Source organism: Dermacentor andersoni, chromosome 8 (genome assembly GCF_023375885.2).
Source record: "Dermacentor andersoni chromosome 8, qqDerAnde1_hic_scaffold, whole genome shotgun sequence".
In the NCBI taxonomy this organism is placed as follows: Eukaryota; Metazoa; Arthropoda; class Arachnida; order Ixodida; family Ixodidae; genus Dermacentor; species Dermacentor andersoni.
This window is the reverse complement of record NC_092821.1, coordinates 84,634,474-84,654,601: the sequence shown is the minus strand read 5'-3', so window position 1 is coordinate 84,654,601 and position 20,128 is coordinate 84,634,474. Positions and strand designations below refer to the sequence as shown.

General features: G+C 44.1%; 1 long non-coding RNA gene across 1 annotated transcript; it reads right to left on the bottom strand.

Moving 5' to 3' along the window:
* Nucleotides 1-11,812: 11,812 nt before the first annotated feature.
* On the bottom strand, nt 11,813-19,607 carry LOC140212916 (uncharacterized). The gene is made up of 4 exons (XR_011889888.1): nt 19,453-19,607; nt 13,482-13,647; nt 12,813-12,980; nt 11,813-11,980 (listed from the first exon to the last, which is right to left on the bottom strand). It is a non-coding gene; the product is annotated as an uncharacterized lncRNA (long non-coding RNA).
* Between the last annotated feature and the right edge of the window lie 521 nt (nt 19,608-20,128).

Genomic DNA, 20,128 nt, shown 5'->3' with positions numbered 1-20,128 from the left:
CTTCCGCCAATCTGCCAACCGCCCCTTACTAACATTATTGGGGAACTGTTTCCTTTTCAGTGTCATCGCTGAGCCCAAGGGCTTAAAGGAGGCCACACGTGGCTAAATGGACCGCTGGGCAGATATCTGCACGTTGCAACAAAAATTTATCAATCATTTCCCCAGCTTTACCGAAGCAAGCGGCTGCTCCGTTTCCCTTGTATTTCAATTTAAAAGTGCGTATTCAAAGGCGGCCTGATATCGCTTCAAAATATTAGGAGTTTCCCTTTGAGTTATCATACAATGTTCCATTCCTGATTTCGTTTTTTTTCTGATGAGTAGATATATACTCATAGGAAGTTCCTTTGCCATTGCCGCAACACATGAGAATATCGATGCATTTCTGACTTTCTGCTTGCTGTCCTTTGTCGCCATTTTTCTCACCATACGGGTCGGATACTTGCTGATAAGCTTCGTAGTTCTTTTCCTCCCTGTGTGTCAATAGTTTTCCCGTACAGATACTTGAACACTCCCGCAACCCATTTACTTTCATATTTGTGAGTCTTTCTTGGAAATCAATTTTATCTGAGGTTCCCTTACTTGAAAACGTTTCCAGCTCATTTCATTGTGCCCCACTTCATCTGTAGTCTTCAAAGAACCGCGTAATGCGAGGTGTCCCATTGACCTCTGGATGCCATCGTCTTCGGATTGCACTCTTGACTTCAAACAAACAACCGCATTTCCAATTGCAGGTCTCCAAACCATTAGACCTTTCAGATTTGCCGTAGCACCTCGTACCTATTGTATCCGCATAGGGCTCGCTTTTTCATTATCGTCGCAATTCTCCTCCCCTTCGCTGTCATTGTTTTTTTTTTCAGTTTTTCCATATATGTATGGCATAAACGTTTATCTTTCGCATATCATTAATTATTTATTGCCTCAAGAAAGCAGATAGCAGAGCCACACCTCGACAGAAGTGGTCAATTCTTCGAGACGTATAGGGGTTTCATCAGTCGAGGAGTGACCCCACTTAGCGGAGTTGAGTGAAAACCTCGAGTCAAGGACTTCGCATATTACATTAAAGCTGTTAGACCCTTGCTGGGTTTGTCTTGACGTTCGCAGATTCGCCGCCGAGCACGCGCTGTATAGGGACGTGGCGAAGGTGGGTGAAGCCTCGCGGGATAGAAGGAGCTATGAAGGCAGAAAGCTGGGCTAGTGTCATCATTAATCAGAAAGGCTAGCGCGAATAACAGGGACACAGACAGAGAAGACGTTCCAGAAGACAGAGAAGAAGATACCAGTCTGTGTCCCTGTTATTCGCGCTAGCCTTGTTGATTAATGATAGAAGGAGCTGCGTGGTGGCGACACAAGTGGTGTGATGTCATTGCTCTCCGATAAACACCTGCGCGCTCGATTCAACGGATTTGAAGAAGCTACCAGGTACCCGGCATCGGAGCTAGCATGCTTTAGAACTAAGGCCCGACAGTGCAGCGTCCGTCACAGGACACCGACGCATATGGCGTCTCAACAAATCGCTTCTGTTGCGGCGGGCGTCTCCAATGGCTCACCGTCCCAACCGAATCCATCCACAGAGGAAAACGGCATTGATTTTTCTGAAGACTTATCTTCCGCCTGCTCCACTGTTTGCGATACCTGAACCACGCATAATGTTAGAGCGCAGCTCTCTGGTGTCCGTTGCAGCGTTTCGCGTCGCCGTCCTTCCTCACCCTAACCAGCTCCGTAGCCGGGGCCAGCGCGTTGCTCTATAGCTACACGCGCTCCTGGCGCAATCTCTCTTACAAGGCGCGAGCCTTGGTCTCTTCGCTCCTCCTTCGTGGGCACCTCTAAGCGGGGGCGATCAAAGCACCGGCTCGGTAGCGGCAGGTCCGGACGATGTGCTGCTGCCCAAGCCGAAACGCATAGCCACTGCCATTCTCCACCGCGTGTACACCTTCCGCCCCACCTTTCAGTGGAGGCGACCACGTGGCAGCCCGTGGTGTTCTCCTGTTGCCGAAGCACCGGCTCAGCAGGTCACGGGGCGCGCTTCCTTATGCGAAGCGCAGAGCCACCTTCAGTTGACTCGCTAGCAGAGTCAGTTAGTCGCTGCAATCTCTTCGCCGCACAATGTTCCCATAAACCTACGCGCTGCATCCCGCGACTTCCTGATAAGCGAGGCACTTGCGCCAAGCTACCCTTCGTTTACGGCGGCTGGTGCGAAATGTGCCGCACGAGTCTGATTGTCGGAGGCGCACAGACAGTTTATATTAAAGTATAAGCCGGCTGCCTATATAAATAGTTTATTCTGAGCTATGAGCGAGGGAACCGGTGGAAGTCCATCGTCCGCTGCTGCTGCTAAACGAGCGGCCCGAGCAGAGGCCCAACACAGTCGCTGCCCGAAGACAGAGATGCCTTACGCCGAACCAGGCATTAGTGCAGCAAGTAGAGCTGTGCCATTTATTTCTCCGACCACAAAGCTTCCTTCATAACAATCAAGAACTGGGAGTCGAGTGTTCCATAGAGAAGGAAAGTGTAGATACGTGTCCTGCTCGAATCCTTTGCACCAATATATCGAAAAGCCGAAATAGCTGAAGAGCTGCGCTCAAATTTGGCATTAGGAATTAAAGTATTCGTCGGAAATTTTTCCTATGCTAGCGCAATAAAATTGGTAACATTACAATATATGAATGTCCAACGTGCATGCAGCCAAACGCGTCAACTAGTGCTAATGAGGCTTACCTTGAAAAGCCTTTATCCCTACTCTGGCTGAGCCTGTATATGAACCAGCATAAAATTGGAACATAAGTGTGCAACGATATTATAAATAGGAATTAGTAACATATTTTGAGCTTTCTTCGAGCGTTTTAAACTAACATTTTCAAACAGAAATAAATAATGGCTAAAACTGCAATGTGGAAATGCAGGTTACCAATAGGGACCAAAAACGTTATGTCGAAATAGCGCTTTATTTATATTTGGAATTTCCGGCATAGCAGACCGTGGTCTGACATCATTTTAAACGATGGGTCGCGTATTACAAGGAATGCGCAACAAATTTGAGCGAATAGCGCGTCCCCCCGCCACCTTCGTGGACCTTGCAGAGAAAGCGGAATATTTATTCAGCATTTAGATGTCTTGTATGGGAAGACACGGCGTGCTTGACCTTGCAGAAACACCACAGTTAGATACATCTGTGGATAGATAGATAGATAGATAGATAGATAGATAGATAGATAGATAGATAGATAGATAGATAGATAGATAGATAGATAGATAGATAGATAGATAGATAGATAGATAGATAGATAGATAGATAGATAGATAGATAGATAGATAGATAGATAGATAGATAGATTGATAGATAGATACATAGATAGATAGATAGATAGATAGAAACTTTATTGCAATAGAAAAGATTTCAAGGAAGGGTGGTCGGAGCCTCTCTGTCCAGGGCCCCACTGCCCTCTGCCGCCTGCCTATCCTGGCTAATTAAGGACTTTTGTCCTGCCAGGTCGGAGTGGGCGAGCTGTGCCTCCCACGGCTCCATTGTGTTACTGGTATTTGGCCTATAAGGGTGCTTAGTGCACTCGCAGGTTATATGTATTAGGGTAGGTATATCACCGCACCAAGGACAGTTGGCCCTATAACGAATGGGATACATGGCGTTTAGCAATTTTAAACGGGGGAACACCCCGGTCTGTATTTTACGCCAATCGACGGCCTCTTCCCCGTTAAGTTGTGGGTGAGGCGGCCGGGATTTTCTGCGGACTCCGCGCTGATGAGCAATAATGTCTTTGGCATTTAAATTGATGGAATTTTGTGAGGGATAGTGCGGGTGGTTGGGGTTAGAAGAGGACGCCGTCGCTCGGTTAGTGAACCCTCGAGCTGTTGAACCCTCGAGCCTAGCTTTTACAATGTTTGTTTTCAGATGTTCTTGTCCAGACCAATGACTCATTTTGTAAACCTGTCATTGCAATGCTTCGGTGTGATGAGTGCTAGTAATTTTCTAAATTGCTCAAGGCGCGTTGCTACTGATGCCCTTAACCTATATTGAAAATAATACTGCTTCATATACTGTGCCTTTCGCCACACTAGATTCTGAAGCTAAGTGTGTTTGCTGAAATAATAATTTAGGAGAACAATCATGACATTGCGCTTGATATTGAGGGCAGCAATTACTATAATTATTTGCTCATGAAGTATGTTGTCACGAGGTCTTGTAAAGTGAATCAACCAAACATTGATTTCCACTTTGACATGAATGGCGCAGCGCGTATCAGCAACCAGCTCAAATTTTATTTGGACCTCACGAGAACTGTCGCAAGGAGACCTGTATTGGCGATAAACTGTTTTCATTGTTGTGCATTTCACTATATTGAAACACCGACTTCACAAGTGCATGCTGGTCTGTAGTGAGCATGTCAAGTCACAGGCTTTCCCAAATACAGTTAAGCGAGCAATTGTTCAAGTGTCTGACGCCCGCATTTTTTTCTTCTGATTGTTTGAAAAGTGATGTGATCATATGGCATATTACAGGCTTTGCGGAAGCCCGTGTTATCCACTCAATCCCTGTTCGGCCAAGCTCTCGCCTGCGCTCTAGCTTTGCCTTGGTAATCGCTACAAAGAAATTTGTGTAGAAAAACAGTATTAATCCGAAAGGAAAAACTTCGGCGGTAGCGAGTTTCGAATGCACGACTTCACGCTCCGAAGCCGACTTTATTATTCCTTGGGCTAAACAAAATCTTCCTTTAGAACGGGCCTGTTCACTCTGCTTTATGGCATCCTGCTACTTGGCCAGAAATTTGCATTGCCAAGGCCGGCGTGACGAAGGCGATGAAGTAAAAATCATGGTGGCTAACTTGGAGCGTCCCCATTAGACAACGTGGCAGTCGGGCGAGGCAGCATGACGTCACGGATCGAAGTGCATCGGCCTTGTGCCAAGAGAGGCGTTGGCCAAGCATCTGAACTCGCTCACCTGCCCGCGGGGAGTTCATAACCCGAAAGACCACTCAGCAGCGCAATTGGGTAGAGTGCCTTCGCATTCACAACTCATACGAAGTGGTTAGGTGTCCTCGGACTTCTTTTTTAAGAATGACGGTGTTTTTTTAAGAACTAGCAGCGCAGCTGGTGTTTTCACACACTTCATTATGAGGGCTGCATCAAACACAGCGAAGAAAACCGAAATGAACTATATAATTAACCAAAGTCACTAATTTCCTAAACTACCACGTTCATAGAAATAGTTTTATGGCGAAGGTGGCAGCAATCATATTTAAACACCAACCTTAAAAGCGTATAGAAAGTTTCCATGTGTTGCGCAGTACTAGAATTTCTGGAATTGTAACCCAGTGCAATTAATTAAAACTGCTTCTTTTCTTCTTGTGTAGGTCATTTAGACAGTGTTGCAATGGCTTCCATAGGGACAGCAAGGTACTCAGTGACGGAAAGAGCTCAAGGCGACACTAGATTTAAATAGTGGTTGTACTCGTTCTTGCTACGCGGGGCGTCCTGCTGTAGGTCGCGTTACGGCTTTATTATTTTTCAAGCTGTTTCATGAATCTGACCCGTCTACAAGCGAATGCGTTCTAAAAGAACGGTAGTAATTCTCGATTTCAACGTGGGCGCCCTTGTTTATGAGGCAGCCAACCCTCAAGCAAGTGTGAGGCAAGTACAAGATTCGGAAAGCTCCGTAAGCACTATGCGGAGGGTGATGAAGGAGTGCAATTTCTACTCTCACCACGTGTGCTTTACGCTTCATTGGAACATCAATAAATGCAGGTAAAGTGCCTCTAGCGGCCAGTCGCGCGGTAATTTTCCGTGCATTTGCGGGCTTATTTCACTCTCGGAAAACATTTTTAGGTATCACGTATTGAGCAAAAGAAAGTTGTATCGGAAGTTTTTCATGTCGCCCTACAGTTTTCTCATTGAAACGTTTCTTCTTATTATAATATTTGAGAATTTCAATATTTATTTAATTCTAATTGTCTAATTAGGCGGAATGTAAAAAAAATAATAATTTGAGTACCTCCGAGTGACGGCAAACAACATTACCTTGGGTCTGTCCAGCTACGTGACATTCGCATACTTTAAGCCCCCGCTAAAGTCAGCTGGGACACCCTGTATAAAGATGATGATAATGCTAAAGGATTACATGCATCATCACGCAAAAAGTCGTCGTAGTCGAGAAGACCAAAATACGGGTTCAAGAGGAATGGTCGACTGCGCAAATAATAAAAACACGTAAGATGGTGCTCACATTTACGTCAAATTTCTCAGGGAGGTCATTGAAAGCAATGTAAACGAAAGGCTTCGAAAACTACATTCTGTACGTTCCGGTCTAGGTGGGAAGCGAACCTGGGCCTCCGGGTTGCGAGACGAGTACGCCTCTCTACAACACGGCGGCACCACGGTTATGGCTGACTCTAGGTGTGCCAAATGCTTGTATTAATACTCGTGGAGGGGGCGACTGTGTACGAACGCCGCAAACTCGTCAGCGAGTATCCCTTCACGTGTGCCATCTGCTTCGAACATATCGTGAGGATGGTAATATCCATTCTTGCTGATTAAAGGTGGGCCTAGTGCGCGCATCGACGCCGGTGGAGAGATTCACGCTGTACGAACGCATGCAACTCGTCAGCGGCGATCCCAACACGTGCGCTCTCTTCTTCGACCCCATCGTGAGGGTGATAATATGCTTTGTGTCCAAGGAAAAAAAAACATAATTTCGCTATTTGCGCCCTACTACGTTGTCGAACGTTTCAAGCGTATAGAGCTCCACACATGTCGAAAACATCGATCGAAAACAGTTCCCCAAAGCGACTATAATGCTTTCGCATTCCCCCACGTAAGCACACGTGGGGGAATAGCTGTCTATGACGAATTTGACAGCTATTGATGAAGCCGAAAACAATACACGGCCGTCATCGTTTATTCATGCAACGATCGACATCAGAGTTGAGTCGAAGTTTTGCTTGGCGGAGTTCATGAACAAATGACGATGATCATGAGTAGATAATGACAGCCTCATTGCAATAGAATGACGGCGATGTAACATCCACGCCATATGACGACTGCAGCATAACGACAGCATGACGACGCATAACAGCATACACCATAACGACGATTGTGAATAGTATGACGACCAGAGCACGACAAAACCCAATTTCAATCAGCTGGTCATGCCCGTAAATTATTCTTAATCTACCATATGTATTATTATGCTCTCTCCTTTAATCACACTTAGTGCTGAATTAGTCACGACAAGGTCGCTTCAATACCTATACCATATTGAGCCCGGCCCAATGCGCCCCCCCCCCCCTCCCCCAAGAAAAAGGAATTGCGGTGCATCGGTTATTTCAATATAATTGTGGACGTTAATATCATTAGCTATTTTTATTATACTGAGTATATATTTGATCACACCTTTATATGCTATGATGAGGTAGTAATGGTGAATATTACCTCACTACCCTCTCTTAACAACCACTCCATTAACTGCCTCACTGGTAGTTATGACTACGGGTAAGGTAGTTATGATTCCTATTGTACTTCCTAGCGACGTTACCATTACAACTTTCAATAATGAATCATTATGGGCACACAAACAGATAAATGTAGAGGCGATCTCGCATCGTTAGAAGCCTGAGTGAGCCTGAATTCTGTAGCAGACTGAGTGAGCGAATAAAATTGTTATATTTCTTTTCATAATGCCCTGCTTTTTCAATAAAGAATGTTTGATAATGGGCATCGTAATCACAGATTCTTAGAAATATTCTGTATGCTAGGATGAGAACATTGCTTTTTATTATTGTGAAAAAGCCCTAGTGTTATTCCAGAGTAATAATTAAAGAAATATTGAGTATTCAATTCGATTCGACTTACATCTTTGCTGTTCGATTTATGTTCGGTTACCTCTTCAAGGATAACATTCGTGCACCCCAGATATGCTATAAGAAACAGACTACCTATGCCAAACCACAGGTGGTTTGCAACCCAAACTTTACTTTGTGACAGAATGAATTGCGACACAAGAAATGGGCAGTTGGGACCGCTAGATGATTAAGCATAACAGTGTGACATCAAGAAGTTAGAATGCACAGAAAGTCATCACCTCAAGCAGGGCAGAATAATGGGCATGAATAGTACCATCACGATGGTCTTGACTCATCTAGAAGTATGCTGTACAGGAAGGAAGTGTTCTTACAAGAAGGAACCTTTCGTGCGCAAGTTTACCTTTGCCTATTATTTTTGCAGCAGCATCATTTCCATCAGCTCGACGACAACGCAAGGCACACGCCAAAGAACCAAGTGATCTCCGGAACAGCGCGGCCACTACCCAGTCATTATGTCATTCATTTTTATTTGAAGGCCATATACTGCCCCGCAACACCTGAATAATTGGAGACGACCTAACGAACCTCGCGTCCCCATATTGGTGTCCTGATCGTCAATCGAACACGAAATTTCTCGTGCTGGATGTCACTAGTAACCCTGCAAGCACTGGCATCTCGGAAGCCGTAGGTATGGCAGGGCCCACAATCGCACGCCCGCACTGCCTCAGCTTCACGACATTCATCGTTTTTCTGTGTCCCAAATTTTGGAAGACAGCAATTACGTCACCAGGCCGACGGTACATCTCGACCTAAGGCTTGCCCAACCGGTGCGACGGCAAATGATGCACGAAGAATCGAAGTTGATGTGAATTGAATGCTGTTTTTTTTTTACCTGCCAAAACCTCGATTTCATCATGAGGCACGCCGTAGTGAGGGACTGTGGACTAATTTAGACCACCAGGGGATCTTTAACGTGCCCCCAATGCTCGGGAAAAGGGCGTTTTTGTCATTTCGCCTCCATCGTAATGTGGCTGCCGCTGCCGGGATTTGACACCGCGAGCTCGTGCATTGCAGCGCCCCCCTCCCCCCCCCCCCCCCCCCCCCGACACAGTAGCCAATAAACCACACCGGGAGGTGTGGCACACGAACACCCCGCTTCGCTTGTCTTCTGCTGGCATGGATGTGTCCCGTACGGTGCCTACTAGCGTCGCATCTATGTCAGCGCTATGGGCTGTGCTGACGCTTCCACCGCTTTAGTGGTCTGTCGTTACACTAACAAAATTTGTTGCTGGGCTAGTTGGTTCATGCTAGTCACTCATTGCTGGTACTACTGGTAATATATACAATAAAAATTAGTTGGGAATAGCGCTTGTCCAGTGCGTCGGTGTTTTCTAATGGTCACGATACTACATGCCCTTGAGCGCTGCGCGTCGCCAGTGCCCGCGCATTTACGTGGTCTTTTCCTGTGTCGCCTAAAGAGCGGCATAAAAACCAGCAGCCAAGGCATTTGACATCACTGCGACTCTGCCTTACCGGATCCCGTTCATACAAGTATGTACATGCGATTTGACCAACACGCCGCAGTCAGTCTCTACCACTCGGGAGAGGGACACACGAGAGACGCTCCATAATTTCCCTACTAATGAGGCCTTATCCAACACGGACTGAGCAATGCTGCCGTAGTCGTGCAGGAGCTTCCAATGCGTCGACTACGCTGCCCACAAATAACAGCAGTTCACCCGTACTTCAGACACTGCAGAACAGCCAGGCGTGTACGCTCGATGCCTTGCCTTCCTAACTGCATGCTCTACATCATATCTACAGAGGTGCCATTATGTAGTATATAGTCGCAGCTACTCATATTGCCTATCCAGACTTACTTTATTCTTCGCCACACTTTTATAAATAATCATGGTAACTGCGTAGACCACCGAATGCCAAGAAAGTCCGCCCAGCCAAGCTTGGTTGGCATATTTGTTAGCGATAGCTACCGCAGCATGACAACAGACATGGTGAATATTTCTGTGACGAACTCAGCCCTCAGCCACCATGGTGGCGCTTGCCGAAATAACGACAGTTTTATTCAGCCTTAAAATGTGTTCAATCACCAGGCGCGATATGCGTAACCTCGTAGAGATACCGCACCACGGCCTAAATGGTGAGTTAATCGTTAGGGCGCCAAGGGTCGAAATAGATGGCTTGCACGAGTGCTTGTAGCTTTTCAGGCTTACGTCCGTGGAGTAATGGTTATAAAAACTTCTTGTTGGGTGAGTTGGTGTATATTAGCAATCAATTTTATAAATGCGCAAGCAAAGGAACACAGAGAGAGGACAGGCGCAGACCATAGCCCGCAGTAAAACATATATAGCTTAGAAGAACGTCTTGTTGGGCGAGTTGGTGCATATTAGTTGGGCTATGACCCTCGCCTGTCCTCGTGCGCTCTCTCCGTGGTTGTTTGCTTGCGCATTTATAAAACTGTTTGAGTAGCGGTTAGAGCACCGAGCTATGCTCTTAGTGAGCAGGCATTCGAAACCAACCACCTAGCATCTTTAATGTGATTAGCATTCTAAGGGCGTGTTCCAGTGGATCAACAGGAACACTTAAAAGTGCCTTGAGAGAGTTATTTTGTGCTGTCCTCAGAGCAGCTGAGCTCGAATGGGCGAGCAGGAGCATTGCCATTGAATTAAATAACAAGAGTAGTTTGGCGACGTTGAGAAGAGTTGGAGCTGCTTTTGCGTGACGAGCGGAGTGAAAAGGAAGTCAGGCGATGCAAACGCGTCATATCATTTTTAATGTGTCAGAATTGGGAGCGTCAAAATGGAGAAGTGTATATGTGAAGTGTGGGAAACCGGTTACGTGGTAGGGGTTTATATATAAGTAAATAAAGAGAAATACGCCAGGCTACTTTTCAAACGGAATGAACTTGAGTAATGTTTCAAGTGTAACACAAAAAGTATATTTTTCGAATGGTTTCGACCGGTGCAGTGGTCAAAATCGTCGAAATATAAACATCTATTCTGTTTACCTTGCAGTATCGCTCGAGTTCTTTATATATATATATATATATATATATATATATATATATATATATATATATATATATATATATATATATATATATATATACACTGCGCCACTGACGGGGTGGTATTCTCCTCACCAGCGTCAGTTGCACTTCGCTCATGGAAGAGGCAGGACGTGGGTTCAGTGAGCTCCAGCACATTTCGCAATGCGATGAAGGCAGTTTAAGTCGTAGATCTGGGAGCTCATGGAAGTGCATCGTAATGTTGGCGCATTTCTTTCGCCAGTGGCTTTAATTGATAGTGTTTCCGTCGGTTTAGCTCACTGTGTGGCAGCAATGGTGGCTGAAAAGCGAAGCTCTCGTGATAATCAACTCGCGAATACACGTTCACTCTCGCACTTGCTCTCAGGGGACATGAAACGTGTCAATGAGGGAAGCAGCAGTGGAACACTTGCTGCGCTACTGCTATGCTCCTCTCTGCTCTTTGCCTCCGTTCCTGTTCAGCCAATGAAATGCATAATTAGGGTACTTCAGGCACTTTCCGGCCGATTATCGGCTATGTCTCTAGCCATTTTTCCACCAAATTGGTTAACGGAAAATGGGTAGTTTATGGTCTAGCTTATGGTATGTGCTTATGGAACAAAATTCTCAACCGACTGTCGGACCAACTAGGTTCACTGGGTATTTGGCACTGGGTGTGTAACTACATGGCTTCATTGCTGATCGCAATAATGTCGACATTCATGATGGGAATGTTTATGCACATCATGCATCACGTCCTCAGCTGATAGACTTTGGTAGCTATTACGATTACACGTGGGATGTTTCTGTGATTGCCAGAAAGCAGTATAATGCGATATAACCTTCATTATTCTGTGCACAAAGTGAGAGCGTGTGATTTTTACCGTTGTAAGGCTTAATGACTCACGAATATTTTGGGTCCTTCAACTGTTGTGAGGATATCATAATTAAAGTGCCTTACCTTTGATCGTGCACCTTGATGCATTCTTCTGGCTGAAGTGCGCATTCTTTGTACTTTTCATATCTGTAGACAGTACCTCGCATACAGTTGCAAGTAGTGTTCTGATATTTGCAGAAACTATGGCCTTGGTCACATTTGCAAGTGAGGCACCCTTTAGACATAGGTGACCTGCAATAGGTAAATTTGTTTGCGTAGTGTTAGTAGTATTTTATTAAAATATCGCTATTACTTGTACAGGTCCTAAAGAATGTCGTACAACAAACAGCTACACCACACTATTACGTTTGTTTTTCTCGAAAATACTGCGTATTAGATCGCTACTAAACAACTAGCCAAATAATTTGCTGTATACTTGAGAATCAAGCAGTTTGTCCACCATAGGATGATCAAAGACGATTTGTTCGACTGCTCAACTGCACGTTGGCTGTAGGAGTTAGCTGGTAATGAAAGATTACCGTCGTCACTTATGAAAGGTGCCTTCTTCGCAAAGGTAACCTCAACATTTGTATTTATAGGCATGCCTTGTTGGGTGCAACGCACACAAGAGACGAAGAGGAGAATGCTTTTGAGACGATGATGTGTCTATGTCACAGCTGACATGCTAGTCCAAGGCCTGCAGAGAATAACTATTGCTCAGAGATTAGCACCGTCACACCAGTTATGCGAAGAAAACGGGAACTGACAAGCGGCCTGGCTTATTCTTGTTCGAAGCAATGCACCACGAGGAAAAGAGACACAATAAGAGGGATCACACGTACACTCCTCTGCCAGACAATGGTATGCATTTTTAGTATATGCTTTTTTGTATCCAGACCAAAGAACATTCTCTTCAACGTATAGTTTAGCTCTAAGATCAAGAAGGTGAATGCCAAAAGGAAATTTTTGATTCTGTTAGCAATCCTTAAACCATAATTTCATTCTATGCGTGCTTGCTGCAGGTTGTAGAAGGTCACATATTATAGTAGTAGCATCATAAATTAAAATAGCGTGCTTTGCTTACGCGTCAAGAAAAATTCCGCATTGTGTGAGGTTCGAAGCACAGTTTTCCTTGTTGTTCTTAGGATAGAAAAGACCATTGTTGCAGTCGCATAGGGGACCGAACTTGCAGGAGGTGTCACGCTCTCCACATTGGCACTTTATGCACGGAAGGTCAACAGCGTGTCGTGGCCTGCAAAGAAGTTGCCCTTGAGTTTTTTTACCGCATACATACGCAGTAAACCTTAGTTTCTAAAAACAGCTTGCTGCAACAATTGCAGGCAGATTTAGAATGTTGTAAACCGCCTACTGTAGGGCCCTCGGGTGAAGTGTAATAACGAACAAACAAAGGAAATAAAGAAATCACGCAAAAAAAAAACAGTTCACAAGAAAACGGACACAAGTAACCAAGAGTCAGTAAAGAGGCGAACCATCGGTCAAGTGCATAGTTTCTGAACATTTGCCTTGTTTTAATAGAACTGCTGCCATGACGATTACCAGTCGCCTTGTAGAAACGTTTACTCTCAACCGACCGCTTCTTTGTTCTCGCCGTTGACCACTTTACATTGTTCATGTATTTCTTGAGGAGCACTAGGTACCCGAAAATAGCCGGGTAATTGTAGGCTATAGACGCAAAGCTTCATCAAAGTCGTTTAAATCACTATAGGAAAAAAAAACAAATTTGCACACTTGCCTCCTGTTTCTTGGTTTTATTCGACATACGACTGAAGTGTTCCGGATGCATTCATTCGTCAGCTTGTTATAGAGAGTGCCATTCTTACAATAGGAAGAACATTCAGGAATAAAGCAATGCGTAGCACTTTTATCGGGGCATGTGCAATTCGCACAGCCGATTTCTTCTGAAATAGAAAAAAAAAAATTCCTTCATTCCAAGCCGGAAAGCCGGAAAGTGGCGGACATGGAACACCATTCTAACGGCAGAATCCTTCATCTGTCATTCCAAGGTTACTTGCGATGATACGAAGCGAAGGGTAGTTATAACTGAGAAATCACAAGGGAAGCTTATTTTTCTGTTTTAGTGAAATGGAGCAATAACGACGGAAAGCAAAATGGTAGTGAATGAAATCATAACTTGAGACAGGTTGGTACGGAAGTTACATCTCCGCAATGCGCATGCGCTGCTTCAGTCAAGCGACTGCCCTGCTATTTCACCAGCCATATACTTGAGTATTTTTACAAGATTAGTTCTTGGGAGGGGGGGGGGGGGGTATTAGCCAGTACCGTACACTGTGGCAGAAGTGGCGGACATGGAACACCATTCTAACAGCAGATTCCTTCATCTGTCACTTCGTATTACTGTTAGTAACAAGTTAACGCTTTGATTTCACATATTCTTCACGCTCACTGCAAGGTTAACTACTACTTACTGTATCCTACAATAGCCTGATTGTTCCTGAGCTCCCAAATATAGTCGAATTGAAAAATAAATACATTTGTTAGTTATTCTTACTACAGCGATTAAAAACAGAATGGTTGCTGGCTGGGCCAGTTGGTTCATCGCAACTTATGTAACGGCGCTGAACATAAGGAAGGGTCTCTATCGGTCTCATTCACCATCCATTCGTTAAGTTTTGTGCTGTTACATAAGGTGCGAAGAAAAACGCTGCGCCAAAATCTATTTTACGATGAATATTGATGCTAATGCGATTAGCATGGAAGCAATGTATAGACACACCATATTGTCACACCAGGGACGCGTCATTTAATATCTGTACATGCAGCCGAAATCCTGTCTCCCACTTTCCCCTGAACACGCTGCGCCACTGCCGCGAAGTCGGCGCCTCCCATGTGTGTGAATATTTATTCCGACAACATTCTTTGAACATATATGACGTTGCTTCGATTCAACGTATCACTGGATAAATTCAAAACAATTTTTCTCATTGGCGAGCATTACATAACCAGTGGCACCAGCCCACTGAAGCAAAAGGGGCATCAAAGAGGTTCTTCGAAGAACGGCTCATACCCAGTAACCGAGGTTTGCAATCAAAAAGGTTCATTCAGGAGCACCACATTACCGGCGGCACAATCCCAGGGATCGAAGTTGTCGCCAATAGGGCTTAATGAGGAGAGGAACGTACCCAGTGGTTTATACAGAGTTACCCAAGTTGGAGTGAAGGAGGTTCAATGAATAGTGATGCATATTCGGTGTCACACACAGGGTGACCCAAGTTGACTGGATGGTTGGCTTCGAACCGGGTTCCCTGAGCACAGCAGCCTTATTCTCCATCCATAGGTTTTGGGTTACGCATTAGCACAAGTAAGCGCGAAAACGGCCAGATACATAAACAGACCGACGGATAGGCAGAATGGCAAATTGTCAGATAGACAGCGGAAATTGTGTGGTGGCAAAATAATACCAGTAAAAATACTATTCACATTTCTATCTATATTATGGAATTTGTATCAAAGGTGTGGTGGATTTTTCACATAGGTGAGTAGTGTGTGGTCACCGTGTTGAGTCAAAATTGACACAAATTGACCATCCAAACAATTTCATTTTTTGAATTGGCAGGCATGTTTCAAGAGAAATTATGTGGAGAAGGTAATGGCTAGAGATCGAGATTTGGCCAAAATGAGTTTTTCCTGATCGTGTCTATTTAACAATTCAGCAGTGACTATGGGTCTGGAAGCATTTCAGTTACTGCCTATAAATAATAAGTTTAAGACACCGAAGACGCTTATACGTAAAAAAATAAACTGGTTGGAGTTATTAATGCTGTCAACCTTCCTTGGAAGCTTCACCCAGTTTGCGGTATGTCTCCATGCATCTATCTATCTATCTATCTTTCTATCTATCTATCTATCTATCTATCTATCTATCTATCTATCTATCTATCTATCTATCTATCTATCTATCTATCTATCTATCTATCTATCTATCTATCTATCTATCTATCTATCTATCTATCTATCTATCTATCTATCTATCTATCTATCTATCTATCTATCTGTCTGTCTGTCTATCTGTCTGTCTGTCTGTCTGTCTGTCTGTCTGTCTGTCTGTCTGTCTGTCTGTCTCTGTCTGTCTGTCTGTCTGTCTGTCTGTCTGTCTGTCTGTCTGTCTGTCTGTCTGTCTATCTATCTATCTATCTATCTATCTATCTATCTATCTATCTATCTATCTATCTATCTATCTATCTATCTATCTATCTATCTATCTATCTATCTATCTATCTATCTATCTGTGTCTCTGTCTAAAGTTTTTCCCGCCAATAAAGGTCACTGGATAGTCCCTGTCCAAATGGATAGAGCATCGGACTGTAATGCTGTGGAAACCGGGTTAAAATAACCATACAAAAATGACATTTGCAAAGAGCAAGGGTAAGAGTGCCACACTGGGTATGTGGCGCTCTTCAATGAATCCCTCTGACGCAAATATTGGTCACAGCGTACGAGCCGCCTTCCCTAATAATAATTATGTAAGCCATACATTCAGCAACTACGTACAAACCAAAAAGTATATTGCAATCACGTTAAACTCGGTAATTTCTCTAAAAGAGAGATGCAGCTTCAATTTTATTTCTTGAGGGCACTCTATATGCAAGAAATAACACTAATTTCAGTTTGTTGTGTTTGTATGTGCATATATATATATATATATATATATATATATATATATATATATGCAGGGTTTAGGACTTTGGCTGATATTGATCTTGATAGTAAGCAGATGCGCAAACTGGGGAATGTGCCAGGAGGCGGGCAGTTACATGCACTTATCCGGGCAAGTATGAATCGCAGAACTAGAAGTAGGTGAACCTACGAATACTCATGTATTGTGTAACAGGGAGTGAAATGTTTGTTCCAAACTCTTGACACACTTTCTCTTGCTGATCCCTCATGAAATATGGCAAGTCTATCGGTGACAGCTCGACGCCTCCACGGCTTTCGTTCTTGAAACCTTGAAAGATAAGATCCAGGAAGTGGTCTACCGAGAAATTATTTATTGCCGCATTACGATGTACTCCCAAACACTTTCAGTATTTTTCTTGGAGCCTGCGCCAATTACTTTCAATTTATTTCGCGGTATTTATTATATAGTGTAAGCTGTGCTATATATAGTCTCAGCTTTACTATCGAATATACTTTGTAGAATATTTATTGTCACGCGGATACAGAAATCACCCGAAACCATAGTATTATTACGATACCATCGACAGGTGGTAAAGAGACGAGCATTTGCGGGAAAGACGAGAAAGTGTCTGGGCTTTTTGCGCGAGCGGGTATCTTGCGGTATGGCGGCAGTGTAAATAGTGTAAACAGCATTTTTGTGTTTGTCCACACGTAACGTTTTGGTGGAGGTTTTCGATCGCCGTCCTCGCCACGATGCTTCACATCGGTCTGTACAACAAGCTTGTCACTAAGCCTCCCGGTGAAGAGACTGCTCAAGTCGTCACTGCTGGCCACCTGGTGTGTTCTGTGTCCTGGAGGGACGTGACGTTGACGAATGGATCAACCTCCATGAAAGCGTCAGTGCTAATGACAGGTGTCACCCAACAATTATGCTTGCCAATGTCATCTTTTAGCTACATGGCACGCCACGCGTGTTGCTCCAAACGCACGAAGACGAGATAGCCAGCTAGAACACTTTCAAAGAAAAGCTACGCGAACTGTTCGGCTACTCGTTCATAATGTTGTCGCGAGAAAGGCTCTTGCGACTCGTGTTCAGACATCTACAGAGACGTACGTTTCATACATCCAAGACGTCTTGGCTCATTGCCGCAAAGCTGACGACACAATGTCGCTAATACACTAAACGGAATCGCGGACGACGCTTTCAAGTTGCTTGTTTTCGGCAACGTCTCGACTATCGACGTCATCAACATAAATGTCGCAGTTTCGCCCGAAAGGCGAAGTATCGATTGCGATAGCAAATTAGGGGACAGCTAGCTATACGAAGGAAGGGTAGTAGTTTTATCGACCACATAACCTTGTAAACATCGGTATACTAACTAAATTAACAGCATAGTGTCACGCTCACTCACTGTCGAAACTCACACTCACTATCACAAACTCACTGTCGAAACGCTAGGGTGAGCATGCGCGAGAGCAGCAGTGAGAGAATTAACCCATCTATGATTAACCTTCGTGCTGCGTCTGGCATCAACGCGAACTCAGCAGCGAAAACACAGCGCGCGTCGCACATTGCCGCGTTGCAGATGGTTTCACGATACAGCGGCTACGGGCGGGCGCGCGCCGCCATCGGGACCACCCGGAGTAGTACGCGTGCCCCCGCCCTACCCTCCCCTCGGATGCTTGCGCGTGTCGACATAAAAGAGGAATTCATAGACTTCATGAACAACAGTGGAGTCAAAGAGGACTACAAAGACGAACAGTTAGGCAGCTCTAGTTGCTTCCACTAAAATTACTGAGCTAGAATTCTTTCCGCTTTTCTCGAGAGCAGTAAATTTTCCTTGATAGCTCTCCTTCCTTTTTCTTCAGCTTAGCTGATAGACAGAGGTTTTTTCTAGTAAGTAAATCAGGGACCAGCAACAGGTTGAACGCTCAAGCGGATATGCGATAAGTCTTGAGCCTAACAGACCGACGCATTGATTTGCTTGTATCGAGAAAGAAAATACATATTTCTCAATAAAAACACGATTACGCAATTTCTTGTCAAAAATAATCTTAACAAGCATTTTTTTTTATCTCTGTGCTATGTTCAACGTATTTTCCATTAATGCAAATGTGAATGTATCTGCACCATTGAAAAAAGTACGTTTTCAGAAGGCTTATAAAAGTGTGGCTCATGTTAGACGTCGTGCTACTAAATGGATCACACACTAGACACACTGCACCAAAGCAATGAACGTATGGCGTGTTGGTGTAGTGAAAAGCCTGCAAATACTGAGGTGTACGACGCAAGCACAAGACGGCGCTAGCTGTAAACGAAAATACTCTTGTTGACATTTCACGTTATATAGACTCTACCACACTTATTGGCGGTAAACAAACACGCAAGGAGTCAGCAAAAACAGAGAAGCTACGGGAGCACCATGGCTATGAAGAAAATGCGGTAACAAATACAATGCCACATTCAGCTGTGCATAGCCGAGAATTTGTCAATTTGTGTATCAATAGCTTGATAACCTGCAGGCGTCACGAAAAAAGTACAGGGAAATTATTGATTTGTAGGATATCGACAAACAATCACGCTCATTTGTGCGTAACACAAGTACCCGCCTGCCAAAGACAAATATTCTTTATCCATGTATCCCAGGCTTGAAGTTGGTTAAAGTTCATCTGTTTTTGTTGATGCTTTGCGAGTTCGTTTATTGCCACCAAGTCTGCTACCACGTTTTGTATAGTTTTTCATTCAATAATATTTTAGTTGACTGTTTAACTTCATGAAGCTAAAATATAATCTGTCATGTGTGCGAAATTGTACAATATTTGGTTAACATGAAGATCAGAAGTTTAGATTGAACAGTAGGGGAATTACACTAGACAGTTGAAATAAAATACTGGCTTTTGTGGGAAATGAGTGAACACCACCGAAAAAAATATGAAAGAAGAAGTTTCTACGTATGATTATATGCACAAGTTTTAAAGTCGATATTTTAGTGTCTCCATATATTTTAAGAATCGCCTTGGACAGACCAAATGGTTAGTGGTAGAAAGCTGTTGCATGAACTACTCACCTGCAGAATTGTTATTAAATGCATGGGTGACCTTGAGGGCATCAATTATTATCAAAATTGAAGTAGATAGCTGAAGAAGGCTCATAGCTGTTCACTTCTTCCCAAGGCTGAACTTCCAACAAAAAGGTTTTTCGGGCATTGTGAAATCGCGCAGTTTAATAATGCAGTGATTGCTGCGATATGTTATGTTTTATTTCTTTCAGTTCAAAGAGGAGAAGTTGTGAAAACTTGGCGAAAAGAGCAATTTCGTGAATATCCTTTTATTTCACGCCCTTCCCCTTCCCCCCCTCCGCCATCTGGTTCCCAAGGAAATCAAAGAAATAGGAGCGTACAGTAATAAATAAGGCCTCTTTTAACTTGGTAAGCTGTGAAGTTATGTGCGCAGGCGTCCATGTCTGTTACGTGAAAAAACGTCGCAAGTGAATCTGTTGGAGAAATATTGCCATGTTTTATTATCTTTCCCGGTCACCGTCTTTCACCGGCTAACAAACTGTAGACGTCATGATTCAGCGCAACACGCGCATATTTCGATGGGTAGTTTCTTGAGTGGTAAAGAAATTTAATTATGGCGTTTTACGGGCCAAAACCTCTTTCTGATTATGAGGCACGCCGTAGTGGAGGACTCCGGAAATTTCGACCACCTCGGGTTTCTTAACGTGCACCTAAATCTATGTAA